This window comes from Aegilops tauschii, chromosome 5 (assembly GCF_002575655.3).
Source record: "Aegilops tauschii subsp. strangulata cultivar AL8/78 chromosome 5, Aet v6.0, whole genome shotgun sequence".
Lineage (NCBI taxonomy): Eukaryota > Viridiplantae > Streptophyta > Magnoliopsida > Poales > Poaceae > Aegilops > Aegilops tauschii.
The window spans coordinates 187,525,421-187,539,691 of record NC_053039.3 but is presented as its reverse complement, the minus strand read 5'-3'; positions in this window follow the sequence as shown (position 1 = coordinate 187,539,691).

The window sequence follows — 14,271 nt, the reverse complement described above, 5'->3', positions numbered from 1 at the left end:
ATCACCGCCCAGTATGCTCATGATTTGCGCGTGTTCAATGCCTTTGAACTGCTGGTACTTGACGTACTCCAAGATTGTTTTGTCAAAGTTTTTGTGGGAGTGCAAGAAGACAAGCATTTGGGGGAGAGCTGTAGCCTATGGTTGTGTTCCAGACTATCTCTTTTACAACAAGTGTTCCATCCTTTTCCCTCTTCAGCCTCATTTTAGCCCCGCAGTTAGTCCTGGCTGTCATCTTGTTCTGCTGTCTATTTGCTTCTGACACCTTCAATTCATAGACTCCATAGCACATGCAATAAAGATAGACTCTGGTGTGAACCTTGGAGTCTTCCCTGACAGCAAAACCTGCATGCTTTGCATAGACATTGTAGAAGTCCTTTGCTTCTTTGAAAGTTTCAAAGCGCATGTCTAGCCTTGGCAGAACATAAGCTTCAATGTTAGGTGGCTGCGCACAACAGTGAGCAAACAAAAACGCAGTTATGAAAATGTCAGATGGGGTGGTCACAGTACTAGTGTATGAACTGTGCTTGTATGTTTTTTCTGAATGGATACTTACATGTTTATAGCTCTGTGCTGCCTCCGGTGTTTGTTGTTCACCCTGGTGTATGGGCACGAGTGGTGTCACCCTTGGCACATGCAACAATGCATCTCTTGGAGGGAGCAATGTTGATGAAGCTCTTCGTCTCTCATTGTACGGCCGTCTTCCCTCAGATTCGTTGTGAGGTTGCTCCTGTCTATATGGCTCATTTCTTCTACATTGCACCCTGCTAGAGTGGCCAACATTTCTGTCTCTTTGGCCTGGTCTTCCCGTCGCAACCGCTTTTGCAGTACGGATGATTGATGCTGACGGGGCGACTAGTGGAAGCTTGTGTGTCCTTGCCTTTCTGCATGCGCTAGGGAAGGATAACATTTGTTGTTGGGGAAATTGTTGACCTTGTTGCAACCCAGCAGTGGCAAAGCTTGTATTCCCACATATCGGTTTTTGCTACATAGAAGAACCTGTCCGTGCTTCTGATGATTCTGGTATAGCTTGAAATCTGCATGTATTGTTGAAGTATCCAGGTGCTATTTTTGGTGTTACCCAACTAGGCGGTGCCCCATATCTGCTTGGCTCATAAACCCTCAATGTGTGTGCCGCCTTGCATGTTTCTGCAATGACATTCAATAGTTTTGGGATTAATCTTTTCTGCATTTTCTCGTATACATGTTATGGGTAACATGTCATGCACCGAAGGCAATGTACAAGTTGAACTTGCATTGTTGGGCGTTATTAAACTTTGTTCTCTATTTTGTATCCGATTTAGTTTTAGTCGAACTGATGAATGTACATGTTCAGCACTGATGTTCTGATGTACTGATTTTTAGCACTGCTTGTAAACTGAACATTGAACTTCATCTGTTATGGAAAGTTTTTTTTATCGTTTTCCCTATAACTGATGCATAAACATTTGGTGCACTGCTTGCAAACTGAACATTGAACTTCAGAGAAGTATGGATATGCATATATATATATATAACTGATGCATGTCTTCTCTTTTTTTCATCTATAACTTATGCAACTACACTAGAAGTACTCCCAGTTTATGTATCATTAAACTCACTGTGTAACAAGTGTATATTTTTTCAACAACATTATTTTACTCGTTCGAACTGACGTAACTACATGACATGTACTATTAGAAATAACAACATACAACTTGCAGAGGTAGCTGAACCTTATATAAAGCCTAGTAGCTACTTGGACTGCTGCATAAGTTTATGTTTTTTGACTTGAACTGAAGCTAGCATATTAGAGGTACTGACAGTAACCTCGACATCCAAATTGTGCATCAGGTGGCAGGGGTGTAATGAACTGATGCAAGCATTTGCAATGTACTATCAGCTTCTGCATCATAGGAACATGTGTCACTGATGCAGCACACATGTAGTACTGATGAATCTGATAGTGTAACAAGTAGGCAGAGCATAGTGTGTACAATTTTTAAACGGAATCTTCTTCATAGCAGGACTGATGAACTGACACAAACATGGTATTTTTCTTCAGGAAAACCCAGACATGAAAACATTTTTTGAACTGATCATTTGTGCTTCAGTAGCAATCTGGCAGATTCAAATTTTGAGGAAAATTAGTGTGGGAAGCAGACATCACCTCAAGTGGCATGTTCTTGGATCTGACTTCTTGTTCTTCCTCTCGTGGGCGGCGTACTGGCATAATCTTGGAAGGAGGCACCATTGATGCAGGCAAGGATCTTGGGGAGACGACGGCGCTCGTGCTTGTGGTGGAGCTCCGGCGACGACGTCCGGGGAGGCAGCGTCTGGTGGCAAAGAGCACGGATCCGTCGACGGGGCTGCTGTGAGGGGGGCTGGGGGCGGAGATCATGGATCCGTCGAAGGAGCTCCAGAGAGGGGCGGAGGCAGGAGGCGGGGATCACGGCACCGTCGAAGGAGCTCCGGCTGGGGGGGAGGAGGGAGGTGAGGATCATGGCCCCGGCGAACGAGCCGCGGCGAGGGAAGGAGGCGGGAGGCGGGGATCACGGCCCCGTCGTTGCTTTTGCCAGCGAGGAAGGGGATGGTGGCAGTGGATCCGTCGGCGGCCAGTCACGGCGTCGCGGGCTCCCTCGCTCCGGCTGACACCGTCGTTCGCTCGCCCACGACTGTTGCCTCCGGCGGAAGGAGGTGGGTTGGGTTCGGGCTGGGTCGGAGGGATTCTACGGTCGGGGGTAAAAGAATATTATTCTGTTACTAGTAACAGAATAGTCCAGCCCTATATATATATATATATATATATATATATATATATATATATATATATATATATATATATATATATATATATACTAGCAAGATGCCCATGCGTTGCACGGAAAATCAAGATGCATTTGTATGAGTACTTTATGTTGTGGGAGAAAAGGATGAACAAGAGAAGGCCTTATTTGCAAATGTGGAGAGGGGTGTGGGTATCTTTTTGCAAAATTGCCATAGTTTCCTTCCTATCCGTCAGATATAAATCGGACGGCTTATATTGCAGGATGGCAGGCACACCATCATCACCAACTCTGTTTTTTATAAGAGTGTATATATATATATATATATATATATATATATATATATATATATATATATATATATATATATATGCAGAACATTGATGTGGCACCTGCCTCGAAAACCTTCAAGTCCCCCACACGACCCGAGGTTCATGACGCGTAGTATATGCTGGCCCCCTCCCCTCTTCGACGCGTAATATGTACTCCTACTGTAACGCCCCGAGACCGACGCTCCAGATGTCTTCCTTGTTTTGCGTGCCAGCTGTGTTATTTATTAGTTTGTTGCATTCATCATCCGCATTGCATCGGCACTCGTTGCCGTCTTTGTTTTTAAAACTTGCATTCGTTCATAGTTGTCGCGTTCCCCCCTTGTCTTCGGTGACCATTCCGAGACCAACCGTGTTTTCGGTTCCCTCTTGTCAAACCTACTAACCTCTCTCGTCAGCCCGCGATCCCCTCCCGCGCGTCCGAAAGTTGTCCCGTACCCGACCCGGTTTGTTGTTACCATTCGATTCGGATCATCCTCAAACATCTATAAAACATCTCCGTTTTCTCAATTGGACGCTCTAGCCTACTTATTCTCGACCGCCCGATTACGATCGGACAGACCAAATATCCCCTAACCTAACCCACTCGCTATATATAGTCTAAACCGAGACCAAATCCCTAATTTCTAGGGATCCTCCTAGCTGCCGCCGTCACCCTCTCCATTTCCCTCGGGATCACCAGCAAGCCAACCAATAGCGCTCACCTCCAGATCCACAAATCCATCCATCCCGCAGCTTCCCCTCGATCCCGCCGCCTCCTTGCTCGGGAGAGCAAAGGCTCGACCCCGAGCCTCCCGTGCGCCTCCACCTCCCTGCCGGAGCAGCACCAGCAGCTCCCCGCTGCCCCACTCCTTTCCCCTCCTCCGGCGACCGCTGCCGAAGGACCAGGCTGGACCTCGCGCCCCTGCCCTTTCTCTTCCTTTCTTCTTCTTCCCGTGCCTCACATCTCTCTGTTACCTCTCGTTCTCTCTCTCGCAGGAACCGGACGCAGCCGTCGAACGCCATGGCTGCCCCTCGCCTCCTCACTTTGTTCCTGGACCCCTGCGCCCCATCACCCGCGTCTAGCGCCGCCATGGATTCGCGCCAAGAGCTCCTATGGGCCCCGAGGACCTCGCCGCCAGGGTCCACTTCCTCCGGCCACCTCTAGCGCCACCACAGTCTCTGCACGGCCGCCGCGCACGCCTGCCTTCAGTCCCCACACCCGAAGCCCATCAAGACAGCCGCCGCTGACCCTTGCTTCCTCTGCTTCGAGCGACAGGACGATGCCGCGCCTGCGTTGACTCTGCATCGAGCACGAGCCCACCTCCTCTGCTTCACGCGCAGCCCAGCTGCCCAGCGCCTCCTCAGGCCCATGGGTGAGCAGCCCCCTCCAGCCACTCTCCTGTACACCGCTGGCCCAGCCAGTTTCGGCCCGTGTATTTTTTTCCCAGATCTGCGATTTTGTCCATTATCCAGAGTATTACAGTTTTACAGAAAAAACCCTCATGTTCATGCATATAATATCTCATAAACCATGCATCATTTGTAAAAAAATTATATATGAAAAATGCTCAGAATTTTGTCTAGTTTCATAATATGCCACTTTCAACCATGTTAAAAATGTTTAAAATGTTGTTTGTTTAAATTTGCTTAAATGCCATGTTAAAATGATTTATTTCATAACTAAATAACCGTAGTTCCATTTTAAATAAACTTTATATGTAAATGGGGTAGAAAAATGCCTAGTTTAACATGGTGCACTTTATTTTGCTGTTTAACAACATAATTATAGTGTTTATGGCAGAACAGTACCAAATCTAAAATATGCATATGAGGATTTTCCGGAATTGTTGTTTGTTGTTCCGGCCTCATTTAAACTTGCCTAAATAGTTAGTTTACCTATGCTTCACCTCTTGCCATGTTTAATTACATTTAATATTGTTGGGTACATAAACGAGAGAGAACTAAATAATTGATGTGGTGTTTTGTCAATATGCAACTCGTTGCATATTGAGCTCCACTGAATTTGTAGTATTGTTTGTTGCATTTCTCCATGCCATGCCTCATTAAATCGGACATGCATCATGCTATGTTTATGTGATGATTGTTTACTATGTTGTTTGTTTCTTTCCGGGTTGCTTCTCTCGTTAGCTTCGGTTTCATTCCGGAGTTGTGAGGATTCGTTCGACGATGTCTGTTTGTCTTCTTCATGGACTCGTTCTTCTTCCTTGCGGGATCTCAGGCAAGATGACCATACCCTCGAAATCACTTCTATCTTTGCTTGCTAGTTGTTCGCTCTATTGCCTTGCCGTGCTACCTACCACTTTCTACATCATGCCTCCCATATTGCCATGTCAAGCCTCTAACCCACCTTTCCTAGCAAACCGTTTTTTGGCTATGTTACCGCTTTTGCTCAGCCCCTCTTATAGCGTTGTTAGTTGCAGGTGAAGTTGAAGATTGCTCCTTGTTGGAACATAATTATGTTGGGATATCACAATATCTCTTATTTAATTAATGCATCTATATACTTGGTAAAGGATGGAAGGCTCGGCCTTATGCCTGGTGTTTTGTTCCACTCTTGCCGCCCTAGTTTTCGTCATACCGGTGTTATGTTCCTTGATTTTGCGTTCCTTACGCGGTTGGGTGATTTATGGGACCCCCTTGATAGTTCGCTTTGAATAAAACTCCTCCAGCAAGGCCCAACCTTGGTTTCACCATTTGCCTACCTAAGCCTTTTTCCCTTGGGTTCTGCAGACTCAATGGTCATCTTTATTTTAAACCCCCGGGCCAGTGCTCCTCTGAGTGTTGGTCCAACCCGTCAGTCGCCGGTGGCCACTAGGGGCAACTCTGGGCTCGCCTATCGGAAGCTTGCACAATCCGGTGTGCCCTGAGAACGAGATATGTGCAGCTCCTATCGGGATTTGTCGGCACATTCGGGTGGCTTTGCTGGTCTTGTTTTACCATTGTCGAAATGTCTTGTAAACCGGGATTCTGAGACTGATCGGGTCTTCCCGGGAGAAGGAATATCCTTCGTTGACCGTGAGAGCTTATAATGGGCTAAATTGGGACACCCCTGCAGGGTATTATCTTTCAAAAGCCGTGCCCGCAGTTATGTGGCAGATGGGAATTTGTTAATGTCCGGTTGTAGAGAGTTGACACTCGACTTAATTAAAATGCATCAACCATGTGTGTAGCCGTGATGGTCTCTTTTCGGGGGAGTCCGGGAAGTGAACACGGTTTTGGGTTATGTCTGACGTAAGTAGAAGTTCAGGATCACTTCTTGATCATTACTAGTTGACGACCGTTCCGTTGCTTCTCTTCTCGCTCTTATTTGTGTATGTTAGCCACCATATATGCTTAGTGCTTGCTGCAGCTCCACCTCACTACCCTTTCCTTCCTATAAGATTAAATAGTCTTGATCTCGCGGGTGTGAGATTGCTGAGTCCTCGTGACTCACAGATACTTCCAAAACAGTTGCAGGTGCCGACGATACCAGTGCAGGTGATGCAACCGAGCTCAAGTGGGAGTTCGACGAGGAACGTGGTCGTTACTATGTTTCTTTTCCTACTGATCAGTAGTGGAGCCTAGTTGGGACGATCGGGGATCTAGCATTTGGGGTTGTCTTCTTTTCTTTTGGTTCCGTAGTTGGACCTATGTGTATACTCTGATTGATGTATGATTTTATTTATGTATTGTCTGAAGTGGCGATTGTAAGCCAACTCTTTATCCCATTCTTGTTTAGTAAATGGGATTGTGTGAAGATGACCCTTCTGGCGACAAAACCACAATGCGGTTATGCCTCTAAGTCGTGCCTCGACACGTGGGAGATATAGCCGCATCGTGGGCGTTACAAGTTGGTAATCATAGCCATCCCCGACTTAGGAGCCCCCTGCTTGATTGAATCGCTGACGTTGTTGAGTCTAGAACAAAAATGTTTTGAGTCTTAGGATTATATATATCGGAGACTAGGATTCTTTTTACTCCTCAGTCCCTTCGTCGCTCTGGTGAGGTCTCCTGACGTAGAAGTTTTGACTTTTCTCTCCTCAAATTTCACTAAAAAAAAATTTGGATCACGCGGGTATCTTGGAATCGTTCCGATGGTTTTGTGATGAGAGCATTGTTCTTGGTGCCTCCTGACATTTAGGGGTTGTGGCAGTGTCCCGGGGAGTTGAGCTCCGAGGTGTTGTCGTCACAATTTTATCGTTGCAGTTCTGGAATACCCGAGTTTCGCCGACATCGAAAATCTCTTATATACAGTTGTTGGTGAGATCACCTCGACGCCACCTAGTACTGGGGCGGGAGTTCGGGAGTATTGCCATAACTTGTATAACGGATGCTTTTCGAAGGTTGAGGTACATGATTTCCGAAGTTTTCTTGGTTATGTGTTGACGGATGGATACAGCTGGATCTAGGTATTGTTAGTTTGGGTGATATATTCTGTCCCCTGTATCCCCAACACCTGATTGCATAACCAGAAAGTTTCAGGAGTTTATAAGTGGGAATTCAAGTAGCTCCTAGGATATCTTTCCGACAGATGCATGATATGAGATTGGGGTTCGACGTCTAGTGGTCCGCTTTTCCACGGTTGGTTTTACATTGGTCTCGTAGTGTCTTAAAGAGTCCTTGGCTATGCCGACTCGGGGACGCTTCGTATGTCATGTGCACTGCCTTGTACATGATGGTGCTGTATGATCGAGCCCGTGTGGGCCCCACCACGAAAATTCAGACGAAATCTCTATCATATGTTTGTTTCGGCTTATTTCCTAAGCCAATCCTTTGTTTTGTTTTGAATTGTGGTATTCGAGTTGCTTCATTGTCAAGTGTGGATTCCATACCTTCCCTAAACGGTGTTCTCATATTTCTATGTGAATACTAATCCTTCTTGATCATCGAGGTTGCCATGTTAATTCCTTTCCAACCGACGTGCTCTTTTTCAAGTGGATCCGATCATTCCAACATTCGCAAGATCAATTCTAAGATTTTTCTCAACGGTGTTTGCTTCATCCGTCCCAAGTTGTCTTTGTTTTCCCGCCCTCCCACCCTCTTTCTTCAAGGACTCAGATGTCTTAACCAAGTATCCATTTTATTCATGTTAAGTCCCTTCATTCTTTTCAATCAATGTTCTTACCCGGTGGTTCTCATGAAGATGTTCTTCAAGTTTATCATTCTTCAGTCTTTTTCTTGTCCGGTAGACTAAATTCAAGCCTTCAATGTTGGTCACATACCTTTCCTTGTTTAAAATGTTTTTCTCATGCCGGTGTATCTCTTAATCATTCACCTCTCGCTTTCCATGTGTTCCGGAGTGTTGAAGATATCTCTGAAAATTCGTGTTTCCACTCCGCTTCAATTCTAACTATTTCAAGGGTGTTACCTCATTCAAGCCATTTAATTGAACCGGCGCAATCTCTCTTTTTAATCATTTCAATGGTGTTTCTTTTGAGTGGGCCCTAACCCACAGGTCTTTTCCCAGGATCTTACCTGACTCTTCTAATTATTTTCGGAGTTATTCTCAAATTCGTTGCAAAGTTTGACGTAAGAATGAATTATCATCAGTCAAATGTCTTTCTCCAAGATCTTTCAAACTCATTTCATTGTTGGTTCAATCTTTCTAATTTTCATCCCGGAGTATCTCAACAATTCATGGTGGTGTTTCTCATCGTCATTCTCAACATTTCAAGATCAAGGTAGAAGGATTTCTCCTAAATCTTGGTCCGCTCTCTTAAAAATTCATAGTTCTAGCTTATGCCATCCTCTCATAATTGTTTCCAATCGCACAATTCTTTTCTTACCCATCCGGAGCATTTCATGAGTTGTTTCATTTCTTGATCATCCAAAGGCCATCATTTCAGAAGATTTCTTCATTCTAAATTTTCAGCTTCGTTCTCCAATTATGCTAAATTGATGTCTCTTCGTTCATCTCCATATTCTTCTGGTGCATCATTCAAATATCCTCTAATCAGTTCATGATCTTTTCGTTCTCGTGTGTCTAAATTCTGTCAAGTATCTTTATTCGTTTTCTAATTCTTCCCGATGAATTGCGCCTTTGCTACTTTCATTTCCAATTCTTATGGTGGTTCGTTCAAGAGTTCTCTTCCTTGGTTATCATATAAATTTATTCGTTGTTTCTATCCTAACGGTGGTTCGTTGAAGACTTTTCTCAAGTTTGAGCAATATCTATCTTAATCCTTTCTACGAGAATAAGTAGTATGCAAAAATCCGTTGCTTGTCATCAATCTAAATTGGTGAAGGATACGCGTAATGTAATTCTTATTCTTGTTTCCTCCAAGTGATTAATTCCTTCTTCCCGAGTTCGTTCATGATATCAAATTTTCGGTTCCAAGTTGTTCATCTTTTCTTTCCGGAGCTCCAAGTTATTTCAATTATATCATTTCAAAGCTTCATCTAATCATTGCAAGGCTTCTCCCGGAGTTCTTTTCAACTTTCCCTTTCGTTTGATCATTCTTTTATTATCGGAGTTCTTCATGGAGGATCAACATGGTGGCTCATCAAGGATTCCTTTCATTCTTCAATTGTTCTTCAAGATTTCTCTCGGAGTTATGATCCGCCAAGCTATACTCTTAAATAAACATGGTGCTCCACACATGTTTTGTTTTGTGGAGTCCAAGCATTCTTCATCTTGCATTCTAGAGTGCAATTCATTCTACCTTATCATTTGAGGTGGGGTTATGTCATTCTTGACAATTTGAGTTCGCGTTTCATGATTCACATGTTGTCAAGAATGACATATTTTAAATCCACCAATCTCTTCGTTGGAGTTATCTTGTGTCATATTTCACCTAAAGCCTTCCCTAAGGAATGTTGCCAATTGTGGTGTCTATCAATGATCCAAGTTTTCTCCTATCCTCTCGGCGAGGGAAGTTTTCATATCTTCGTTGATCTCAAGCAAGCAATTGTTTCCGTTAGTGGCGGGTTGTCACCTCATAATTTTGAGAAGTTTTCCTTAAGCCCACTACAAGCTTATTCGTTTCGTTGTTAGTTTTCCAACAACTCTGTTATAACCTTCTTGGAAAGGTGCTTTCCAAGCTCATTTGTGGCGGAAGTTGTCATTTTCTTCTCCATTCTTTATTCCAAGGATCTATCTTCTATTATTTATTTCTTCAGGAGGCATTGTGATGTTGCTCTCTTCACTCATCTTCACGGTTTGTGAGGACCGTGTTCTTTTCATCTTATCAAGTTTTCTTCTCTTTTCTACCGGAGTGCTGTCCAAATTCTGTCATTCTTGTTCCTTGTTTCTCTTTTCTAACGGAGTGTTTTCAACTTTGTTCATCTTCGTTGTATAATTTTCTCGAAATTGTTCAACTTCCAAGGTTCTTTGGTTTCACTCGTTTGTCAAGAAGCAATTTGTTTTGCCTCTTCCCCTTCCGTTTCTCTCCGGTGCCATCCTAGATCTCGGGATGAGATCCTCTTGTAGAGGTGGAGTGTTGTAACGCCCCGAGACCGACGCTCCAGATGTCTTCCTTGTTTTGCGTGCCAGCTGTGTTATTTATTTGTTTGTTGCATTCATCATCCGCATTGCATCGGCACTTGTTGCCATCTTTGTTTTTAAAACATGCATTCGTTCGTAGTTGCCGCGTTCCCCCCTTGTCTTCGGCGACCGTTCCGAGACCAACCGTGTTTTCGGTTCCCTCTTGTCAAACCTACTAACCTCTCTCGTCAGCCCACGATCCCCTCCCGCGCGTCCGAAAGTTGTTCCGTACCCGATCCGGTTTGTTGTTACCGTTGGATTCGGATCATCCTCAAACATCTATAAAACATCTCCGTTTTCTCAATTGGACGCTCTAGCCTACTTATTCTCGACCGCCCGATTACGATCGGACGGACCAAATATCCCCTAGCCTAACCCACTCGCTATATATAGTCTAAACCGAGACCAAATCCCTAATTTCTAGGGATCCTCCTAGCCGCCGCCGTCACCCTCTCCATTTCCCTCGGGATCACCAGCAAGCCAACCAATAGCGCTCACCTCCAGATCCACAAATCCATCCATCCCGCAGCTTCCCCTCGATCCCGCCGCCTCCTTGCTCGGGAGAGCAAAGGCTCGACCCCGAGCCTCCCGTGCGCCTCCACCTCCCTGCCAGAGCAGCACCAGCAGCTCCCCGCTGCCCCGCTCCTTTCCCCTCCTCCGACGACCGCTGCCGACGGACCAGGCCGGACCTCGCGCCCCTGCCCTTTCTCTTCCTTTCTTCTTCTTCCCGTGCCTCACATCTCTCTGTTACCTCTCGTTCTCTCTCTCGCAGGAACCGGACGCAGCCGTCGAACGCCATGGCCGCCCCTCGCCTCCTCACTTTGTTCCTGGACCCCTGCGCCCCGTCACCCACGTCCAGCGCCGCCATGGATTCGCGCCAAGAGCTCCTATGGGCCCCGAGGACCTCGCCGCCGGGGTCCACTTCCTTCGGCCACCTCCAGCGCCACCACAGCTTCTGCATGGCCGCCGCGCGCGCCTGCCTTCATTCCCCGCACCCGAAGCCCATCAAGACAGCCGCTGCTGACCCTTGCTTCCTCTACTTCGAGCGACAGGACGATGCCGTGCCTGCGTTGACTCTGCATCGAGCATGACCCCACCTCCTCTGCTTCACGCGCAGCCCAGCTGCCCAGTGCCTCCTCAGGCCCATGGGTGAGCAGCCCCCTCCAGCCACTCTCCTGTACACCGCTGGCCCAGCCAGTTTCGGCCCGTGTAGTTTTTTTCCCAGATTTGCGATTTTGTCCATTATCCAGAGTATTACAGTTTGATAGAAAAACCCCTCATGTTCATGCATATAATATCTCATAAACCATGCATCATTTGTAAAAACATTATATATGAAAAATGCTCAGAATTTTGTCTAGTTTCATAATATGCCACTTTCAACCATGTTAAAAATGTTTAAAATGCTGTTTGTTTAAATTTGCTTAAATGCCATGTTAAAATGATTTATTGCATAACTAAATAACCGTAGCACCATTTTAAATAAACTTTATATGTAAATGGGGTAGAAAAATGCCTAGTTTAACATGGTGCACTTTATTTTGCTGTCTAACAACATTAAAATTGTGTTTATGGCAGAACAGTACCGAATCTAAAATATGCATATGAGGATTTTCCGGAATTGTTGTTTGTTGTTCCGGCCTCATTTAAACTTGCCTAAATAGTTAGTTTACCTATGCTTCACCTCTTGCCATGTTTAATTACATTTAATATTGTTGGGTACATAAACGAGAGAGAACTAAATAATTGATGTGGTGTTTTGTCAATATGCAACTCGTTGCATATTGAGCTCCACTGAATTTGTAGTATTGTTTGTTGCATTTTGCCATGCCATGCCTCATTAATTCGGACATGCATCATACTTGATTGTGCATCATGCCATGTTTATGTGATGATTGTTTACTATGTTGTTTGTTTCTTTCCGGGTTGCTTCTCTCGTTAGCTTCGGTTTTGTTCCAGAGTTGTGAGGATTCGTTCGACTACGTCTGTTTGTCTTCTTCATGGACTCGTTCTTCTTCCTTGCGGGATCTCAGGCAAGATGACCATACCCTCGAAATCACTTCTATCTTTGCTTGATAGTTGTTCGCTCTATTGCCTTGCCGCGCTACCTACCACTTGCTATATCATGCCTCCCATATTGCCATGTCAAGCCTCTAACCCACCTTTCCTAGCAAACCATTGTTTGGCTATGTTACCGCTTTTGCTCAGCCCCTCTTATAGCGTTGTTAGTTGCAGGTGAAGTTGAAGATTGCTCCTTGTTGGAACATAATTATGTTGGGATATCACAATATCTCTTATTTAATTAATGCATCTATATACTTGGTAAAGGGTGGAAGGCTCGGCCTTATGCCTGGTGTTTTGTTCCACTCTTGCCGCCCTAGTTTCCGTCATACCAGTGTTATGTTCCTTGATTTTGTGTTCCTTACGCGGTTGGGTGATTTATGGGACCCCCTTGTCAGTTTGCTTTGAATAAAACTCCTCCAGCAAGGCCCAACCTTGGTTTTACCATTTGCCTACCTAACCCTTTTTCCCTTGGGTTCTGCAGACTCAAGGGTCATCTTTATTTTAAACCCCCGGGCCAGTGCTCCTCTGAGTGTTGGTCCAACCTGTCAGTCATCGGTGGCCACCAGGGGCAACTCTGGGCTAGCCTATCGGAAGCTTGGACAATCCGGTGTGCCCTGAGAACGAGATATGTGCAGCTCCTATCGGGATTTGTCGGCACATTCGGGCGGCTTTGCTGGTCATGTTTTACCATTGTCGAAATGTCTTGTAAACCGGGATTCTGAGACTGATCGGGTCTTCCCGGGAGAAGGAATATCCTTCGTTGACCGTGAGAGCTTATAATGGGCTAAGTTGGGACACCCCTGCAGGGTATTATCTTTCGAAAGCCGTGCCCGCGGTTATGTGGCAGATGGGAATTTGTTAATGTCCGGTTGTAGAGAACTTGACACTCGACTTAATTAAAATGCATCAACCATGTGTGTAGCCGTGATGGTCTCTTTTCGGCGGAGTCCGGGAAGTGAACAAGGTTTTGGGTTTTGTCTGACGTAAGTAGAAGTTCAGGATCACTTCTTGATCATTACTAGTTGACGACCATTCCGTTGCTTCACTTCTCGCTCTTATTTGCGTATGTTAGCCACCATATATGCTTAGTGCTTGCTGCAGCTCCACCTCACTACCGTTTCCTTCCTATAAGATTAAATAGTCTTGATCTCGCGGGTGTGAGATTGTGAGTCCTCGTGACTAACAGATACTTCCAAAACAGTTGCAGGTGCCGACGATACCAGTGCAGGTGATGCAACCGAGCTCAAGTGGGAGTTCGACGAGGAACATGGTCGTTACTATGTTTCTTTTCCTGCTGATCAGTAGTGGAGCCCAGTTGGGACGATCGGGAATCTAGCATTTGGGGTTGTCTTCTTTTCTTTTGGTTCCGTAGTCGGACCTATGTGTATACTCTGATTGATGTATGATTTTATTTATGTATTGTGTGAAGTGGCGATTGTAAGCCAACTCTTTATCCCATTCTTGTTCAGTACATGGGATTGTGTGAAGATGACCCTTCTTGCGACAAAACCACAATGCGGTTATGCCTCTAAGTCGTGCCTCGACACGTGGGAGATATAGCCGTATCATGGGCGTTACACCTACGTACCGTAACACAACCCAAAAATAATCCTCCTTGTTCATCAAATTGCCTTTCTCATTGTGTCATATA